Source organism: Camelus ferus, chromosome 3 (genome assembly GCF_009834535.1).
Source record: "Camelus ferus isolate YT-003-E chromosome 3, BCGSAC_Cfer_1.0, whole genome shotgun sequence".
Classification (NCBI taxonomy): domain Eukaryota; kingdom Metazoa; phylum Chordata; class Mammalia; order Artiodactyla; family Camelidae; genus Camelus; species Camelus ferus.
Genome location: NC_045698.1, coordinates 101,916,080 through 101,936,062, shown reverse-complemented (window position 1 = coordinate 101,936,062; position 19,983 = coordinate 101,916,080). Strand labels below are relative to the sequence as shown.

The 19,983-nt window shown below is 39.3% G+C and overlaps 1 long non-coding RNA gene across 1 annotated transcript in view; it reads left to right on the top strand.

Moving 5' to 3' along the window:
- LOC116662754 overlaps positions 1 to 19,983 on the top strand; it is a 233,790-nt gene that overhangs the window by 131,772 nt on the left and 82,035 nt on the right. The window contains exon 3 of the long non-coding RNA XR_004318772.1: positions 12,421 to 12,523. This is a non-coding gene — a long non-coding RNA (uncharacterized LOC116662754). The remainder of the gene's footprint in view (positions 1 to 12,420; positions 12,524 to 19,983) is intronic.

Genomic DNA, 19,983 nt, shown 5'->3' with positions numbered 1-19,983 from the left:
ATATCTGTATCTATCAATAGATAACTAATACATTACGTTTGTGCCTTGAGAGGCTTAGATGATGCGGGTGAGATCCCCTGAGACAGAGAAATTGAGAGAAGACCAGAGTCTGGGGATGTGGAAAACAATATGAGTTCAGTTTGGGATTGTAGAGGCTGAGGTAACTAAGGACATCCAGTTGGAAGGTGTTCAGTAGGTATAGAGACACGCGGTTCTGGGGCTTGTCAAAGAGGACTCAACTGGAAAGAGAGGCTTGGGAGTCATGAATCCTTATGGGTAGGGTTCCCTCAAAATGGATTCTCAGATGGAAATCCATGTGCAGTAAGTGTATTAGGGTATTCTGATATGGACGCCTGTGTGAAATGAGGAGGCCGTAGGATGGGGTAGTGGGAGAGCATGGGTGTGATGCAGACTCAACATAGGCTTCTGCTGACCCCGTGGGTGAGCTCTGAAGCTGGACGGGCCCAGGAGAGGAGCAGGCCTTTACTCCCCTGCACTGATGGTTTCTGGGTACAGACTCTGAGAAGGCATGGCCTTGAGTGAAGGAGCTCTCCTCAGCTGAGTGAGTTCTTGGAGAGGGCTGAGAGCTGAGGTTTATCAGCGAGCGGCACCCCAGCATCTGGAGGAATGACTCCTTCAGTAGGGAGTCTGGGTATTCGTGACAGTGTCCACTAATTTGGCAGCTGGAGCTCTCGGTGTGGCTGTGAGTCCCTTCAGGAAATTGGTAGACTGAGACGTGGAAAGGGACAAGGACAAGGATGGAAACCCTGAAGGGAAGAATGAGAAGATACTGTTTAAGATTTAAATGAGTGGGGGCATTAAATTTTGTGCAAGGTGAACAGCACTCCACAGTTTGGAGGTTGAATGAAAGAGCATCAGATACAAGGCGCATATTCTGTGGCACAAAATAGATTTTTATTAGATCTGATACAGCAGATACTCAGATTCTAAAAAATATAAAGTCAAGATTACTCTTTGGCTCCACATTATTCATTTATATATATTATATAATACGCACAACATACTTATTATATAATATATGTAATCTAGTTTTTTAAAATGACAATGAAGCCTTTATTGCTTCTCATCCCTGTACAAAGTTTACCAAACACTTAACAGCTACCAGACGTTACGCTAGTGCTGGGACATGAGAGTGACCCCTGCAATCTGGGGAGAGTCACAGTCAGGAAGGAAAGAGCACTGTGCCCTGCGGCAGGTACCAGGGTTGGAGCAGCACAGAGAAGGTGCCCTCAGCCCAGGGTCATCCAGGGTTCATTACCCTCTGCTCACCAGTCATGCAGGTGAGTCACCCAGGCACGGTGTGCCTTCTGAGTCAGGGAGACTGGGCTTCACTTCCCCCATCTTTTACCATTGTGCAGCCTCAAATGAGTTACTTAACCTCTGTTAACCTCAATTCCTGCAATTGTAAAATGGAGAAATAACCATTATCCTGCAGAGTTGCTCTAAGGACTATTTCTGATTCATTCATTCAGCAGATTATTTCTTGAACACCCGCAAATGTGCCAATCTCATATTAACTTTCTCATGAAAGCTTATCATCGTATCTTTAAGACATAAAATTCTGCATACTGCCAAATATGAACATTTACTATTGCAGAAAGAATTTCATGGCTGTGTCACAACCATTCAAGAACCAACTAGATAAATCAGTAATTCTTTGTAAACAAATGAGAGTAAGAAATGAAGGTGACATTTTTTAGGAGTTAGGAATTTGTTAACTTACCATGATCGGATTAGGGCGGGAAAATTAACATCAGGAATAGCATTTTACACAATGAATCTTGTTGGCCCTCGTGACTTTAGAGAGTACCAATATCTGGACCCCTTCTTTCATTCAGAGACAGTTACTCTCCATCATAGTCTTTCTCACATCAAATATGGACACTTTTCTATGTCTGTGAATCTGTTTGTTTTGTATATAGATTCATTTATATATATATTTTTAATTCCACATATAAGTGATACATAGTAACATTTGTCTTTGACTTACTTCACTTAGTATAATATTCTCTAGGTCCTTTCATGTTACTGCAAATGGCAAATTTTCATTCATTTTTGTGGCTGAGTAATGTGTGTGTGTGTGTGTGTATATATATATATATATCTATATATATCTATATCACATCTTCTTAAGCCAATCATCTATTGATGGGCACTTGGGTTGTTTCCATGTCTTGACTATTGTAAATAGTGATGCCATGAATATTGGGGTGCGTGTATCTTTTAGACTTAGAGTTTTCATCTTTTCCAGATTTATACCAAGGAGTGGGATTGCTGAACTATATGGTAGCTCTATTTTTAGTTTTTAAAGGTACCTCCATAATGATTTCTGAAGTGGCTGCACCAAATCACATTTCCACCAACAGTGAAGGAGGGTTTGGTTACCAAAGGGGAAAGGAAGGGAGGGAGGGATAAATTAAGAGTATGGGGATAACAGATACAAACTACTATACAAAAAATAGATAAGCAAATAGGAGTTTCTGCATAGCACAGGGAACTATATTCAATATCTTGTAATAACCTATAATGGAAAATAATCTGAAAAAACAAAAAAACAACTGAATCACTCTGCTGTACACCTGAAACTAACACGATATTATAAATGAACTATATTTTGGTTAAAAAAATACGAACACTTTGACCATGTGGAACATCTACGAAGACCACAAACTAGGTTGAAAAGAGAAATTTTAAACTGCTAAAAAGAAAGAGAGGCAACTTAGGTGAAACATTTTAATGGAATGGTATGAGCGAAAGGCCTTTGATCTCCACAACCACAATAGTACTTTTAACCAAAGTACATTGGTCATCAGTGTTGCTTCCACCAAATTCTTTAAACGTCATTTAAAGGAAAACTGTATCATAATAAAAATGTTACTGGAGAGTAAAAGAGGAACTCATCAATACATGCTTGCTGAATTGATCATTAAGAAACAGTTCTGCTTTTTACCTTTATCCTGCCTTCTAGTGACATCTCCGTGTGCTAAGTAGATTTTATCTCCTCTCATTTTTTCTAATGATAAAAGTTGACTATAGTGAATGATTATTACGTGCCAGGAACTGCTCGAAGTATCTTATGTGTATTCATTCATTTAACTTGACTTATGAGGTGTGTACTATGATTAATCACAATATATAGTTAAGGAAACTTGAGCAGAGGGGCTAAGTAACTCCCTGAAAGTCACAGTATTGGGAAGTGGTGGAGCCAAGATTTAACCCACATAGTATTCTGACCCAGACCTCTAGTTCTTTACCATTGTACTCAATAGCCTCTCAAAATTATGAAACAGTGTCTCCTCATTTACCTGTTACCACACCGATATAGCATGATTACACTAGCATGTGCCGCTCGCCGCTCTGCGGGTCCTTCACATCACCACATCAGTCACACTCTTACTTTCTTCAGATGGTCCCTTGCCCACTTACAGCTCCAGACTCACTGCGCACCATTCTGTTTTCCTCTTTTAGTCTTGCTGACCTCACTCAACCCCTCTAACACATGGTGGTCTCTTCTGCCTGCCCTTAGGAAACGGGCTGGTTCCTCACTCTGGGGTCACTGTGTCCCTTTCTTCATCTGGCTCATGCCTGTATCCTCTTCTGGCATTGACTTAACATGCCTTTCCTCTGAACACCCTTCCCTGACTCCTATTTCGCACTCTTCTTTGCAGCATGTTGCACAGGTATGATTAATTACTAAATTATTTATTTACCTATAATCCTATATTAGATTACCATTGTCCCCATTAGTCCTCAAGGTCCCCATGAGGACATAGCCCTGTCTTCCTGTATCCCAGTGACTTGCATAGCACCCTGCACAAAGCAAGTGATTATTAATATTCAGGCATCTTATGGGCACAATTGTGTCCCTCCTACAATTTCACATGTTGAAGTCCTACATTTTAGTGCATCGGAATGTGACTATATTTGGAAATAGGGCCTTAAAGAGGTAATTAAGGTGAAATGAGGTCATATGGGTATGATCCAATAGGACTGGTGTCCTTATGAGAAGAGGAAATTTGGATACACAATGAAGCACAGGCCAAGGTGCATCTCTGTGAGCACAGAGCAAGAAGGCAGCCACCTGCAAGTCAAGGAGACTTCAAGGAGAGAGGGCTCTGAAGAAAGTAAACCTGTTGATATCTGCATCTTGGATTTCTAGCTTTCAAAATAAGTTTCTGTTGTTAAGTCAGTCAGTCTGTGGTGTATTGTTATGGTGGCCCCGTCAATGAACACATTAGGTAATTGACTGACACCACCTCAAACTGGCCTTCTTCGACTCTGATTTCCATTGCTTTCCATGTGTCAAGCTAAGATTTCCTCTGTATTGCATTCTATCTACCATGATCTGTCTTCTGTTTCTTTCTTCTTGACTCAAAGTAATTGATAGGCTAGAATATATATGCAAATGCTTTTCATCATCTTTACTAGTGTTATTTATTACTTCCAGCAGCCTGATTAAAATGATGTAAGCCTTTGTGCCAAGGTGCCCACTTTTTAACCTCTAAGTCTGTGCCTATCTCAAACAGCCATATAATCCCTTCGAATACTTGGCATGAAAACTGTTGATGAGCAAATGAGAGAATTTCTCCCAACTGCCGTGGGGTCTATAAATTCAAGAGAGCTCATTATTTTCTTTTCTGATGCATAATGTCACTCTAGAAAATTATCATTTAATCAGCAGTAATGACTCTCATATTTCTGCAGCACTGCTTGTTAATCTCTCCACCTAGTATAAAGAAAAGTTTTTAGCAATGCAAATAAAATCACAGCTTAGAAACAGAGCTGTGGAGAAGGATGGGCTCTTACGCATTCTTGTATTATTATATCTTTAACCTTTGATATTCACAGAAACAAACACTAATTGTACTTTTCCTGATGTACTAAGTAAGATTTTCCAGGAAGGGTGGTCAGAAATAGGAAGTGATTCGTTTGATCTCATAGTCTTATAAAATATCCAAATGCTTGCATCCTTTGGTCTATTTTAAGTGTACATGTTTATTGCAATCCTGTAGCTTCATATCCTGTAAGCCCTTACCCCCCTATCCTCATTGTGTGCCACTGTCCCTCTTGCTCACCATGCTGTATCACTCTAGTCTTCTTGTCCTTGAACATCAAGCTCCTTCCAACCTCAGTGCCTTTGTACATGCTGCAGCTTCGGCCTGTTATAAATTTTCTGTGTTCTTTTCCTGATGATTTTAGCGTTTAGGGCTCATTTCACTGCTACCTTCTGGAGGAAGCCCTCCCTGAATTCTTCAGGACACAATAGGTTCCATAAGAATTCCCAAAATATGCATGATATTTTTCTTCAGGATATTGGTTACAATGACATTAAATATAAGTGTTCATAACCAATAATCTATTTGCTCTGCCTGTAATATTTGGAGAGGCAAAAGCATAGGCTATTTCTTCTGTGACTGTCAATCACACACATGTATCCAGAATGACTTAGTAGTCACACCCAGTTTTCCTATCTGGGACCTGCACTCTTCTTTTCTTCCCTGAAGTACCTGAGCCCCACACCCCCAACACCACCATCCAGAGGGCTCCCTTTCTTCCTCCTCAACTTTCAGTTCAGATAGTTGGTCATTTGGTTGCATTAGATTTTCTTCAGAACTTGGGGTAGGTGGTAGAGAGTGGGGCGGCTGGAGGATTGAGAGGGCTTCAGACTAGAAGAGGAGAATACAGGGAAGCATCTGCTTCCAGTCTGGTGAGCAAGGAGCATAGAAAGGAACATCTGAAAGACCAAGGAATCTCTTCCTTAGTAATACTGGCCGCTTCTTAACAGTAATTCCAGAAACAATAATTTGAGTGTCCTTGCTAATGTTTCTTCGGGCCTCTCCCCATCAGAGTAATTTTTCTAAAATACAATTATGGGCCCAAACTTGAAATTGCTTCAGTGGCTCCCCCTGCCCTTTAGGATGATGTAGAGTAATGTGTACACATTTCAGCGTGGAGGAAACAAGTTCCTCCGGGATCTCATGAGTAACTTTGGTACACCTCTCTGGCATCACCTCCTGCTACTCGTTTGCCCATGCACTCTGTGCCCATGCAACATTGGCATTCTCAGAACTTTCCAGAAGGTGCTGGCTCCCCCTGCCCCTGTCTTCTTCCCTCTTCTCCACCTGGCCAACTCTGGTTCATACTTCAGAACCCTATTTAGACACTTTTCCTCTGTGAGACCTTCACAGATCCTTATCTCATAAAGAGTAAGAGGAACATCTATAGAAAATTAAAATTTATGTACATATTATTGTAAAAAATTTAACATTTTCTCAGAAAAATTATCTGTCTACCTATCTGCCGGCTTCTCACCCTCTCTCCCTCCCTATCCAAAAATTATAGAGTATGTACAACTGCTTAGTTACTAGTTATATATAATTTGATTCTCTCAACAACCCTTTTGACAGATGGGAAACTTAAGTAACATATCCAAGTTCCCACCATTTATTTCATAGGGGATTTAAACCAAAGTAATCTGTTTCCAGAGCCCATGCTATGTTACATTACCCAGTGTATCAATGCAGAGCTGTGTGTTGTACAAACAGCTATTAACTGTTTATGCATGCAGCACACCACATTATAGTGAGTTATTATTTGATTGTGTTCCTTAAGTGACCCCAAGCCCAAAGACGATTTCTGCTTAAATTTTGGTAGCATTAGCACAGTCCTTACCATACAGTACTATCTGCTGAATTTATCTTTGTGCAGGTTGTACAAATCTTGGAGGCTGGTTTCTCTGCCTGATCAAGTCCCTTGACTTTTGTCTTATCTTCCAGCTAAGGAATGAAGTGTTAATCTTCTCAGTATAATAAAATTTAATTATTGCAGTTATGTTTTTGTGCCCAGAGGTAAAGATTGTGTGTTCTCAGTAAGTCAAAGTAATAAATGAACATAGGGCAGTAACAAGGTAGGTCATTTGATGGTTCTAGAAATAGAAAATGCCCTCCCTGTCCCATCTTATTATTCCAGATTCCAGGACCTCCACACCAAATGGCTGGGGAATCCACAGGGCAAAGAGACAACAGAGAAACTTAATGTGATCAGGAAAGTAATTCACAGGGAGTTCACTGAATATGCAACAGACTTCGCTGCTTGCACAGTAACAGTCTCTCCAAATAACCAATAGGATACTTCAGACAGTCTCAAAATTGGTGAAACTGGATGATGTAGTGAGATATTTAGGAAGTAGTGTCCCTAAGTCTTGGAGATGGATCGGATGTTGGTGAATGAGAGAAATGGCCAGGTTTCTGGCTTTGACTGGTTGAAAGGAGAAGCCAATAATCAAAAAGGAACATAGCAGAGGAAGAGCAAATCATATTTGTCCCCCTGAATTAGGAGGGGCCAAAATAATGGAAGAAAGATGTAATGTTTCTCCTGCCTTTGGCACACATCTCTTCATTTGGGAATGACGGAAACCCAACTGGAACTAATTTATGCATAAAACAGAACTGTGTTAGCTTTTGTGACCAGATTTTAATGAGGGTAGATGTAGATAAGACCTTAGGGACAATTTTAAAAGTAGGAACTTACAATCATGATTTTGCAAAGATATTAGTTGTATAGTTCTGTGTAACACCCATGCCTATCAAGAAATAGATCATTACCATCATCCCAGAAAGTTCATTGGTATCCCTCTTTTGACAATTGCCCCTAAAAAAACAATTTATCAGAAAAGTGTTCACAGAAGCTTTAATCATAACAGCTAAAAACTACTATTCTGAATTCAAGAAGCATACATTTGTTTTGCTTATCCTAGAACTTCATATAAATCAGGTTCTATTACATACTCTTCTATACCTGACTTCTTTCACTCAGCATGTTTTTGAGATTTATCCACATTGTTGTGCTTATAAGAATATGTTCTTTCTGATTCCTTAGTATAATTCCATTGTATGAATATGGTACAGTTTACTTACTCATTTTCTTATTGACGGACACTTGAGTGTTTCCAGTTTCAGTGATTATAATTGTAAAATATTTTTTAGGGGCTGATGTTGTCAGTCCTCTTGGATAAATACTAAGGAATTCATTGTTGTTCACAATATAGATACATGTTCACTTTTTAAAGAAACTGCTGAGGACTTCTTAAAGAAGTCATATCATTTTACCAACTCCTACCAATACTATATGAGATTTGGGGTTGCTTGTCAACAATTAGCAATACCAGTCTTTTAATTTTAAGGTAGGTCAGGCTAAGCCATGATGCTTCATAGGCTAGCGGTATTAAATGCATTTTTGCCTTGCAATATTTTCAACTTACAATGGGTTTATTGGAAAGTAACCCCATTGTAAGCCAAGGAAGATCTATACATTTATGCCTTGATAACTGTAATCCAAAAGAGTAGTGGTTTTTCTGGAAAGAACACAAAATCTAATACAACATTACCTTTTCAAACTGCATTTTACAGAGGCAAAACAATTGAAAAATTTTAGATCTATAAAAAACACACAGGGGTTCTGGACTTCCAATTAAATATTTACAGCATGATTGGATGCACACTGTAGTTGGCCACGCATGGAAGAGACAGAGACAGAACAGTGGAAATGGTGTTGAAAAGGAATGGCACCCCAGCTTTAATCACCTTGCAATCCATTGAGGCCAGTGCCCAAAGATTTTAAATTATACTTCCTTTCTGTAAAGAATTATAAGATTCCTTTAGGCATTCTAAAACAGAGGACTGAACTTACTAATGGGAAGTAGACTCAAGAACCTGCCTTCTCTGCTGGCTGAAGTATAGTATTTTTCCTTTAAAATAATGTTGAAGGAAGGTGAACCTTAAAACCTACAGATTTGCAGCTTAACACTGTAATTTATTTCTCCTGGCAACAGTTGCAATGTTCCTAGATTTATGTAGAGAAGAAAAAAAATATAATTCCTCCACCTGAAATGGACAAAACTCTAGAAAGGAAAAAAAAAAAAAAAAAAGAGGATTTTGACCTTCACCGTTAAAAGAGGAAAATAGACTTTAGGAATGTAACATCCTACTGTCCAAAGTTCAGGATTCTGGAAGGTAATTACAGAAGAGCATTCATATATTCACAATATTTAAAATTAAGTATAAGGCTCAGACAGCCCAAATACTACTGAATCTTATCAACTAATAGTAATGGCCGGATGTAAAGGTTTAGAATTTAATGAAGCATGAGAGAGATGACAGCAGAGTGCTTGTTGACTAATAAGAACTCGTGAGTTGGGCAGGGGGCATGTTAACCTTAATCAGCTTCATCTCTTTGGGGCTTGGTGCAAAAGCCTCTAAGAAGAATTCTCGATTTCTCTCTTCTTCAGCAAATCACTAATTTGTGGCTCTGTAATTTGTTTCCAGATGAGGCTCATAGTCTATCTTATATGAAATGTGGCGATGCTTATTAATATGCAGGAAATATGCTGACAGCAGAAGGAGAAAAGGGCTCCTGAATCTGAACAAACATCAGCATGATACTTGTCAAGCTTATATGACTGAATCGCGTGATGGTCTAAACTAATAAGGAGGCACTGAAAGTTTTCTTTGTGGTCCCTGAGACATTTCCTTCTTAAATTTAGCTGTTGGCATCTGATTATTGCTCCAAGGGTCTTGGCTCCCTAGGGTTTAAGATGAGAAGGAATGCCAGAGAGCAGATCAGTTTCTCTGATTTCACGAAAACAGCCAACAATAAACTCAGAGCAGTGGTATTCCTGACTCCCAGGTTCTCTTCCCCTATTAACACAGAGCTGGCTTCTCAAATATATTAAGTATGTTTTATAATTACAATTTTAAGTGAGTTTTTTAACTACAAGAGAAAACATGTTTATTGCACAGAACTTGGAAAATACATTTAAGCAAAGAGAACATAAACATTTCAGTCTTGTTTTTCTATGTTACCGACGGGCTCCCTCCATCCCACTTACTCTGCCACACGCATGTACAAGAGTTGAGAGGAAGAATGGAAATACAGGGTTTTTCCTTTTTCGTTTACTCTTATATCCTGCATACTTCCCCATGTCAGGAAGATTTTGTTGAAATGTCATTGTTAGTGGCCATTTAGTATTTTACTGTAATTTACCAGACTATTTCTTTGTGGTTGGATACAGTTAAATACTTCACGAGGCACCTCAGTCGTGATTTTCTTCGTGGACTCCTGTGACTCTAGCCACCTTCCAAATAATGATGTTACTCAACTTCTTCCTCCTCCTTGTCCTCCTCCTCCATTTCCATTTCTCCCCAGGCCCCAGCTATATGCCAGTGACTCCCTATATGCTCAGACCTCTCTCTCTGCTGCATCTCCTGCTGCTGTGTGTGCATGAGTGAACCTGCTTTTATGCTTGTGTTTCTTTTGTTGAATATCTGTTTTGAATTTGCATGGTTATGCTTTGATTCTTCATAATTTCTCATTTTATAGAATTGATTTGTGTTGACCATAGACTGTAAATAAAAGAAGTAAATGTGTTGGGGGGGAAAAAAGAGCCCTCTATTCCTCTGTCTCTTGTATATCTTTGCCTTGAGTTACATGGTGCACGATATGGCTGACAAGGCCATAGCAGCGATGCCCGTAGCATTTTCACTTAGACATGACTGCAGGCAGGGCGCAGATCCTCAGTAGCATGTACACTTCTGTACTTTAAAATATTCCTTTGGATGAAGTAAAGAATGGCTGTGGTCATGTTGGATATACTACATATTGTCTGTATACTGATGAATGCAGCATATATATTACTGTACATATGTAGTTCACAAGTATTTCCTGAGTACGACACTGGTATGAAAGATTCAGTGAGGTTCATGTGTGGTTCACATGAGAGAGTTGTGTAAAAATAGTGGGGAGGAGTTGACTGTGAAATTGAAAAGATGGGGCTTTTTTGGGCAGATAATTGGTAGCTACTAGGAAGTTTTTGGTGGTTGGAATGCCATGATAAAAGCTTTCTGAAAGATGAATCTGGGGTAGAATGCAGGATGGCTGAGAGGCAGGAGATGCATCAGTGCTCCGCATCAGACCTTCCTGATCTTTCCTCTAACATACCCTCCATCTCCTGCATTGCCCAGGGGCTGCTCAGCTGCAGGAACTGGCAGACCTGGCTGGCTCTCAGTATTAGGCACTAATGCATGTGCTACCCAAAATTTGGGAAGTCCAAAGCACCCCGTGGAGCAACCTGTGACTAAGGTGGGACAGATGCCCACAGACAAATGCTTTTTTCTTTTCTTCTCTCAGGCAGAGGGTGCAGAGAGGCATTTCATAAGATTTCTCTGCTGTGCAATGGGATCAAGAACTCAGTTGTCTCCCAGAGTAGAGACATCTGGTAACACAGCCTTATGTTGGCGTTCTTGCTCCCTGTCTCTTGTGTTTGTTCCTTAAATAAACTACTCATATATCAGCTTTAATTGTAGAGTCGGTTCTGGGAAAGCCTGTGCTAAGGAGGGAGGGTATCTAATTGCCATTCCTCAGAGACCTTCTCAATTGAAATCAGAATACCCTTTAAAACATCACACTTTCCCCTCAAGTCATTACTGTATTTAATTTCTATTTATATGACCATATATGTACAACTCTTTGTCCCATTTGACTCTTAAGATCCATGAAGCAAAGACTGTGTCTTTTTTATTCACTGTCATATCCCCAGAACTCGATAAGAATTATTAAGTAAACAAAACCATGAGTATGATGTTAAAACTTTCCCCCAAACCCAAAACTTCTCTGGGCTTTCAAAAGCTACATACTCTATTTCATTTTTGTTGAGGGTGGGGGTTAGTGAGAAAGATCTAACTTTATTTTTATGTCTCCTCTGATTTTCTCATGATGGGATGATTGAAAAAGTATATTTGACATTAATTAGGATAAGGGAGAATTATATTAATCCTCTCACTGACCAGATTTATAACTCTCTGGTCTTTTCATCTCAATTTTGGGCATTCTAAGTAAAATGCTCCCTCCCCCGTTCCAGGTTCCCATAACTGCTGGTGACCTGCCCAGGTTCATGGTGTCCCACATTAAGCCAATGGTTGGTTCTGTGACATCTGTAATTCTCTCCAGAGGCTTCTTTGAAGATTAGCTGAGGCCAGCATGATTTAAAAAAAAAAAAGTGGAAACGCATTTAGTACCACTGTGCTTTTTAATTTTTACCCTGATATACACAGTCGCATGAAAGGAGCCATCAGCAGCCACATTTGACAGCTGAAGAAAATGAGGCTCAGAGAGATTAAGTGAGCTGCCCAAGTTCACACAGCTAGTAAGTGGTCTCATTCCGAAGCCTGTGCTGTTAACGCTTCCATTTAAGAGCTGCTTGAATCTGCGAAATTTCAGTTTCTTCTGCGTGAACAGTGGGGTTTTTCCTGCCCTGTGCAGTCACCGTTAGTCCTTCAGGGTAGCTGGGAAGTATCTTAATCAAGGCCTCTGACCTTGTCATTCATTCTTTTTCTTACCGTTCAGTTAACTGCTGGCACGCTAAGGAATGGACATGCAGTGTCTTCAGACTTCAGAGGAGCAGGCCTCGCCAGGGAAACTCCCTGAAAGACCTCACAGCCAGCCCGAGGTAGCGCTTTTTCATATTAATATGTCTCATTCTCTCTCTGTCCTCTCTCCTCTCTTCCCCACACCTTTTCTCTCTCTGCCTGCCTGCCTGCCTGCCTGCCTGCCTGCCTGCCTGCGTGATTCCTCTCCTTTGGGTGGAAGCGAGGGTAACAATTAAGAAGAATATCTTCATTTAGCTTTCTTTCGTTTTGCTGAAATGCAAGTTTATTTAAAATTGACCTCAGAGGATTTACAGCAGTTTTTACTATTGGGCACTGCAACAATTTAAACTGAAGCTTCTTGGCACTGAATCTAAATCTATAGAAATAAATCATGGTGGAAAGCTCATTATTTCTTAATTACAATACATATCGGTATCTAGCTTTAAGAATTCTCCAGTGGGTTAAGGAACATTTTGGTTTAGAGGAAAACTTTCTGCTTTCTGCTAGAGGGACATCAATGAGTATCATTATCATTTGTTTAAAATAAAAATGGGACAAAAAGGAAAATGTGCAGGAATGAAAAGACTTGATCTGAATATTTTGGAGATGGACCAGAGGAGAAATGTCAGTTGTTTTTTGTAATACTTCTGTTTCCACATATTTGGAGTAAGCACTAAGGAAGAGTGGTAAAGTATGGTGTTGATTTTATTCCAGGCTGCACCGTGGGTAGGCCGGTTTGTTTTGAATCCAAAGAAAAATCAGGGTAAAGTTAACTCTGATTTGAGTTGGATTTCAAGAAGTAACAGCCATCTTTAAAAGTTAGAATTGGATATTAAATTTTATATCTTTGAATAACATTCAGTATATTATCTAAACCCATTAAAGACATGTCTTGCTGTGTAGAAACTTAACACACTACAGGCTGAGATGAGGGAATGATTTAAATGAAGACTCCTTTGGCATGTGCTGAGCCCCCGTGTGTGTGGGCTGTGGGGCCATGTCGAGTCCCCCATGATTATTCCAGTCCTGGAGAGCGTGGTCTCATCACAGCCCTTCCTCCTGTTTATTGCCCAGCGCTGTCTTACTGCAACTCTTTGTCTCTGAGATTCAGATCACCATGCCAGCCTTTCACTCACTTTGCTGACGTTTAAGGAGCACCTGCCACCTGCCAGGCACTGTGCTACCTGCTGGGAATAGAGCGGTGGACAAGGCAGACGTGGTCCCTGTTGGCACAGAGCTGTCAGCTTGGAGGGGAGAAGAAGAGTGAGCAAGCAAATGAGAGGTGAAGTAAGTGTCACCAAAAAGCTGGGAGGAGAAGAAAGCAGACATACCGGGGGAAGCTGGCAAACAGGACCCGGGTGACTAGGGAAATGCGCGGTCTCCTTTTTGAAACCCTAGAAAAATGAAGCATTTTTAAATAACAGCAGTGCTAAGGATAAGAGTAACAGCAATTAGCACTGGTTTAGTCCTTACTATCTGCAAGGCTTTAAAAAAACTCTCTAAAGCTTAAATGCATACTGCTGAGTCAAAGACCAATCTAAAAAGGCGACCGACCCACTGGATGACTCCAACTGTGTGATAGTCTGAAAAGGCAAAGCTGTGGAGACAGCAGAAGGATCAGTGGTCATGGGGGTTGGGAGCCAGGGATGAAGAGGAAAAGCACAGGAGATTTTTAGGGAGTGAAACGATTATCAATGATATTGTCATGGTGGAGGCATGCCATCCGTTCGTCCAAATACACAGAACATGTAACAAAGCACAAAGCATGAACCCTAGTATCAACTGTGGACTCCAGTTATTAATAATGTATCCATACTGGCTTCTCTATTGTACCAGACATAACACAGAATACAAGATGTTAAGGGAAATTGAGACAGAGCGAGGTGGTGTAGTGAAATGTACTTTCTGCTGAATTTTTTTTTTTTTTGTAAACCTACAACTATTGAAAAGTAATATTGTAATGAAAACAAAACAACCGAAAGAAGTCTCTATGAGGAAGGCAGAAAAAATTAGCCTGGTTTTTCAGGTGAGGAAGCAAAGACTCAGATACTTGGCTTATTTCCCATAACTAGTGAGGGGCTGAACTAGGACTTGAATCCACGTCTACGTCCCTGTTCTTATGCGAGGTAAGACCAGAAGTGCCTTGCTGTTTGCTCACTCCCATTTCTATCCTGCACTCAACCCTCCTCTCTTGCCTTAGCTGTTAATGATGTCATTATTCCTCTGGGCATATGGAACTAGAACTTCAGAAGTAAGTTTGTCTCCTTTTTTTCTTCTCTTACGAGCCTACAGCTGCAATCATTCATCCAGTGGATCTTCCTTCCACTGTTTCTTGGCCCCATCTTTCCTTTCTGTCTTTCCATCCATCTGTCACTGCTTTGGTCCACATAGTCATGACTTCTCTGTTTCTATAGCCTTGTAGAGATTTTACCTGCTTCTGGACCTATGGACTCCCTTTTCTCTCTCTTCACTTCCCCATACTAACTCAGATGGATTGCTCTAACAATTATTCAGCACCACGGCAGCTCTCAATACTCAATGAATAGTAAATATTTCTCTGAGGAGGAGGAGGATGATATTGAGGGAGTTGATGAAACTGATGATATCTTTCTCCAAGCTTAGCTGCCAAAATATCAAAGCAAAATTTTGGCGTCCATCTAAACAGCAACAGTGGACCTTACTATTTGGGTACTTGAGCTTTTTATTTTTTGATTTGAGAAAGATTTACGTAGCATCACGATTCCCTTTTTCATCTCTTTAACCCTGCTCACACCTCCATAAGTAGCCATTTCATTAAAGTATTTTTATTTGAGTCATCCAGGAGGAATTCTGTTTTCTGCTGGCATTTTTACTAATAAAGAGGATATTCGATGTGTATTTGCCAAACTGATTTAGAACTGAAAGGAAGTTATGCTTTTTGTTGTTTTGTCATACTTGTTCAGTTTAGCATAAAAATTATACAACACCAACCAAACAAGTCCAAATGCCTTTCAGTTCTTACTCTTAATTCCCACGTTGTGTTTTGTTTGGGATATTCTTATTACATTTTTAAGAAAGTATAATTTCCTTTTTAATGCACGATTATTTACAACTTTGTTATATTTATGTGATTTTATAAAAAGATCTCTTAGCTGTTCTTCTTTTTCTAAAGAATTATGTCTCAATAGGAATAATGAAAATAAACAGGAAATAGGACTTAAATATATAAATATTTGTTATATAGATGTTTCTCAGGAACACATGTAGAGATTAAATCATGTCACAAAAAGATTCAAAGCACTTGCCAAATCACTTTATTAGCCTCAAATTTTGTTGTGTTTACTCTTTCCTGAAACCAGTATGCTATTAAAGTGGGGTTGATAAACCTTTCATATTCCAGGTACTTTCACTAAAATTATTAGAATAGGGTTTAACCTACTGCTTATTAAACAATTCAATTGTTCTTTTCTGTGATTTCAGCTGACCTAATTCAGATGCATCCTGTTGCTCACATTTACCTCTCATAGGCACATCTAAAACTGTTACATTGATTAACCTGATCAAAGCTGTCACTTTAACCATTTCCAGAAGATTCATATATGAAAACTGAAGTATGCACATTACTCAGTGGATGATTCCTTGCATTGCCTTATAACACTGTGTAGATCATCTTGGGCAAGCCCTTGACCTCTCTGAATTTCAGTGTCCCGTCTAGGGGGGCTGATAATACCCTCCTGGATACAAGACACATTGTAGAGCATAATGCAGATAAGGGGGTAGCCATTTAATTCTATATGTAGAAATAAACATTTGATAGTGTCACTAATATCTTGTGGTCCCTTGAGTATCAAAATGCTCTGAAAAATACTTCAGTTAGTCTCAACTGGAAGTTCTAACCTTAGAGAACAAATCCTGTGGTTTATATCTGAATACATTTTTGCCTCAATGCTCATAAAATGCCATATTTTTGAATGAATATATATATTCATTCTGCATAATTCTTGGTATCCTTTTTCCTTTCCTTTCCTTCTTTCCATTTTTGCAAAGTGAATAGTGCACTAAATTGAGCATTTTTCTTTTGTGTCTATGATCCTCAAGAGAAAAACTTGGGCAATATATTCCTGTTTGGTATGACTTTGCTTTAGACATTTCATAACCATTATAGGGAACTTTCTCTTGTTATTGTTGTTCAATTTTTTTTTTTAATGCCATAGCCTTTCTTTTGAATATTTCTCTTTTTCCTGAAGAATGTTTCCCCCTGTATTTTCTCAGCTAACACTTCAGCATTTATGGACTGAGTGTTTCAGTAAATGTAAGAAAATAATGTTCACTGGTAAAGCTAAGAGGGGACATGAGGAATCTGTGTTTTTAAGTTGAATAAACCCATTTAGCTGTATTGAGATTAACCTCGTTAGCCTGAAGCACTGATGCCGAAATGGGGAAAAACAAGAAAGAGATGAGGTGAAACATATTTCAGAGAGACAAATGACCCTTGGCTTCATGGAGTATTAAGTTGTGGATTACCTGCAGCAAACTTTTGGTTCTGAACTCCTTTCGTCTGTCCATTTTTCACATCTTGAGATCAAAATTCTCTTCAAAACAGATAGTACGTGATAAAAGAATAATAATAGGTAACTCTACTAGTCCAGAAAGGCTAACTGCTATAACAGGAGCAATAAAACATTTCAAATGTAGCACAATATGCATTTATTTCTCACTGAGGTAATGATACCTCTGTGTGACTGGTGGGGTGGGCTCCTTTTCCACTCATTCCTTCATAGGACCAGGATGCTCCCAGGGGCGGGCATAGCTCAGCGGTAGAGTGCTTGCCTAGCGTGCACAAGGTCGTGAGTTAAAAAGAAGACCCAGGATGCTCCCATCCTGTGGTTCTACCTGCTCTGGGTCCTTGAGATTATTTCTGTTCAGTTGGCTGATAGGGGAGTGGATGAGGATCATGTCTTGAAGGTATTTATGAGTTGGGCCAGTAAATGATACACACCAATTCATCTCAAGCTCTAGTCTCATGGACATACCTAACTACAGGGGAGGCCAAAAAATTAGCTTAGCAGTTTTCCCAAAAGAAGAAGAGAATATGTAGCATTTATTGTGCCAGATACTATCCGGAATCCATTTTATGGATCAATTCATTGATCCTCAGAACAACCCTAAGAGACAGACATTTTAATTGTCCCATTTTCCAGATGAGGAAACTGAAGCACAAAGAAGTTGCTTAACCTGGCTGAGGCACAGAACTAGTGGATGCCTAAATCAAGATATGGGATCATGTAATCTGACTTGAGAATTCACTCCCTAACTATACACATTCTGCTTAATATTCATAGGTGGGGTTTACACAATCGTGTTTCTCTTTAACAAATGTAGAAAATAAGTGAATTAAAAAAATTTCTTTATCACATAGGCTTCAACAATGATACTCCCTAACGTTGTTCCAGAGAGAAATTTCGGCCTAAGCATTAGGAGGTTTTAAAAAGGCTTTTCCCTTTGGCCCAGCAATTCTATTGGTTCTCTAAGGAAACTCTCAAATGAATGCAAGATATTTAAGTATAAAGACTTTTGTCACAATGGAGCTTAACATAAAAAATTCAGGAAACAACCTAGATGACTGATATCAAGTATAGGTTAAGTAAATTTTGAGATGTACACAGTGGATGACTCTAACCGCTAAAGATGAGCATATACAAGCATAATTATGACATGAAATATGTCCATCATCATTTATACATGGACAAGCTCACAAAATATTATGTACATCAAGAAAATGCTTTTGTTTTTAAAAGTGTATATTTGCATAGAAAAACCTTAAAAAAGACATAAAACAGACTGTTATATCAGTTCATGCTAGGTGGTAGAATTTTTTATTTTTAAAAGGTTGCTCTATTTTAATTTTCTCCTATGTCTATAAAAACATGTTTTACTTGTATGATGAAAAAGAGAAAGCATTAAGGCAGAAAGTTTAAGTTGGAAAGAAGGTCCATTTGCTCAGCATGGAGGGTGATGGAGAGATGTCCATTTATAAACTTCATGAACACTTCAGGCCATTCCAAGGGACAGCAGATTTACATGCATTCAATTACCATATATTCACTCATGCCATTATATGCAGGGTGCTTCTTCTGGATCCTCCCCTTTGGCAGGACCCAGTGTATGGTAACAAGAAAGCCACAGGCTGTGTTCTCAGAGAACGTGCTGAGCATGCTAAGAAAGAGGCTGAAGATGCCCCTCATTCTGAGGGAAGAGCATATATAGATATGTTTTCCTGGGGCCCACAGTGTTATGTGGCATAATTTTGTACCAATTGTGGATGCTTTCAGTCACATTCACTTGTCATTATCAATTTTAAATCGCCCGATGTCAGAGAAAGTAGATTCTAGGTGTGCCAGTTTCTTGGATTCTTTTACCTCCAATACTGGGGAAAATTCTAAAGAAGCTTCTAGAAGGATCTATTCAACAAATCAAAGGGCCACTTGGGTAGGACAGAATCTATTAACATTTCTTAAGGGCTCTTATAGGTTAAAATATGAAATAACTTACTGGGAAGCTCTGAATTCAAAACAAAATTCTAATTTTCATGGTTCATATTTTGTATTTGAGCTTCTAGAGAGCAAGGCAGCAATTTAATTCAATCCAACACACATTTATGGTAATTGCATTATAATATTTATTATAATTGCATTATAGCGTTTATCATCACTTCAGGAGAAAGCTCAGTAATTAGAGACTTCAGCAGTCAGTCATTTTTGCCTTTCGTCAAAGTGTAGGATTTCCCCAGGGCTCTGCTGACCCAGAGCACCACACCTTGATTGTCTGTTTATCTTGTGGAACTATGTATAGCCTTGAGGACAGAGATTCTGTGTCCTCATCACCTGATGTGGTTCCTGGAATCTGGTAGGCACTCAATAATTACTTTCTGGGAAAACCTACTCCTCATTCTTTGGCTCCTTTTTAACATTTAATTGCTCATTAGTATTTCTTTCAAAGGGCTAGCTAGAGATGAGGAGGAATCCTTGGTCAGCTGCAGACACTGCAGTGGGTATTAGAGGGTTACAAAGTATGTTTAAAATTGGTACTTGCCCTCATAGAGCTCACACTCTTCCTGAAATGACGTCTAGAGTCTGAGGAAAAATATGATGCTTAACTGGGTGTCACTGAAAAATAAACATTAATGTATAGATGGATAGCCACACCTTAGTTAATATAAGCCAGTATCAGGAAACCAAGCTCAACAAAGCAGGTGAATAAGAAAGTAGTTATTCAGATGGTTAAATGATTTTTTTTTAATTGTAGAAAAATGGTTTTGCATAGGGTTTCCTTTATATTGGGTATGTCCTGAATAATTTTAACTCTGAATCACTTTGCCCTTAGAAATGCATGGATTTTGTAGCATGGCATTTATTTGAAGGGTGGAGGAGGGTGGCGAGAGAGACCTTTCAGACGAGGAGCATGTAAAGAGTGGTCAGATGTGGGTGCAGCTATTCTTGGAATATAACTGTGAAAAGGGTTTGAAAGGAGGCAAGGAAAAAACATTGCATTTATTTAGTCA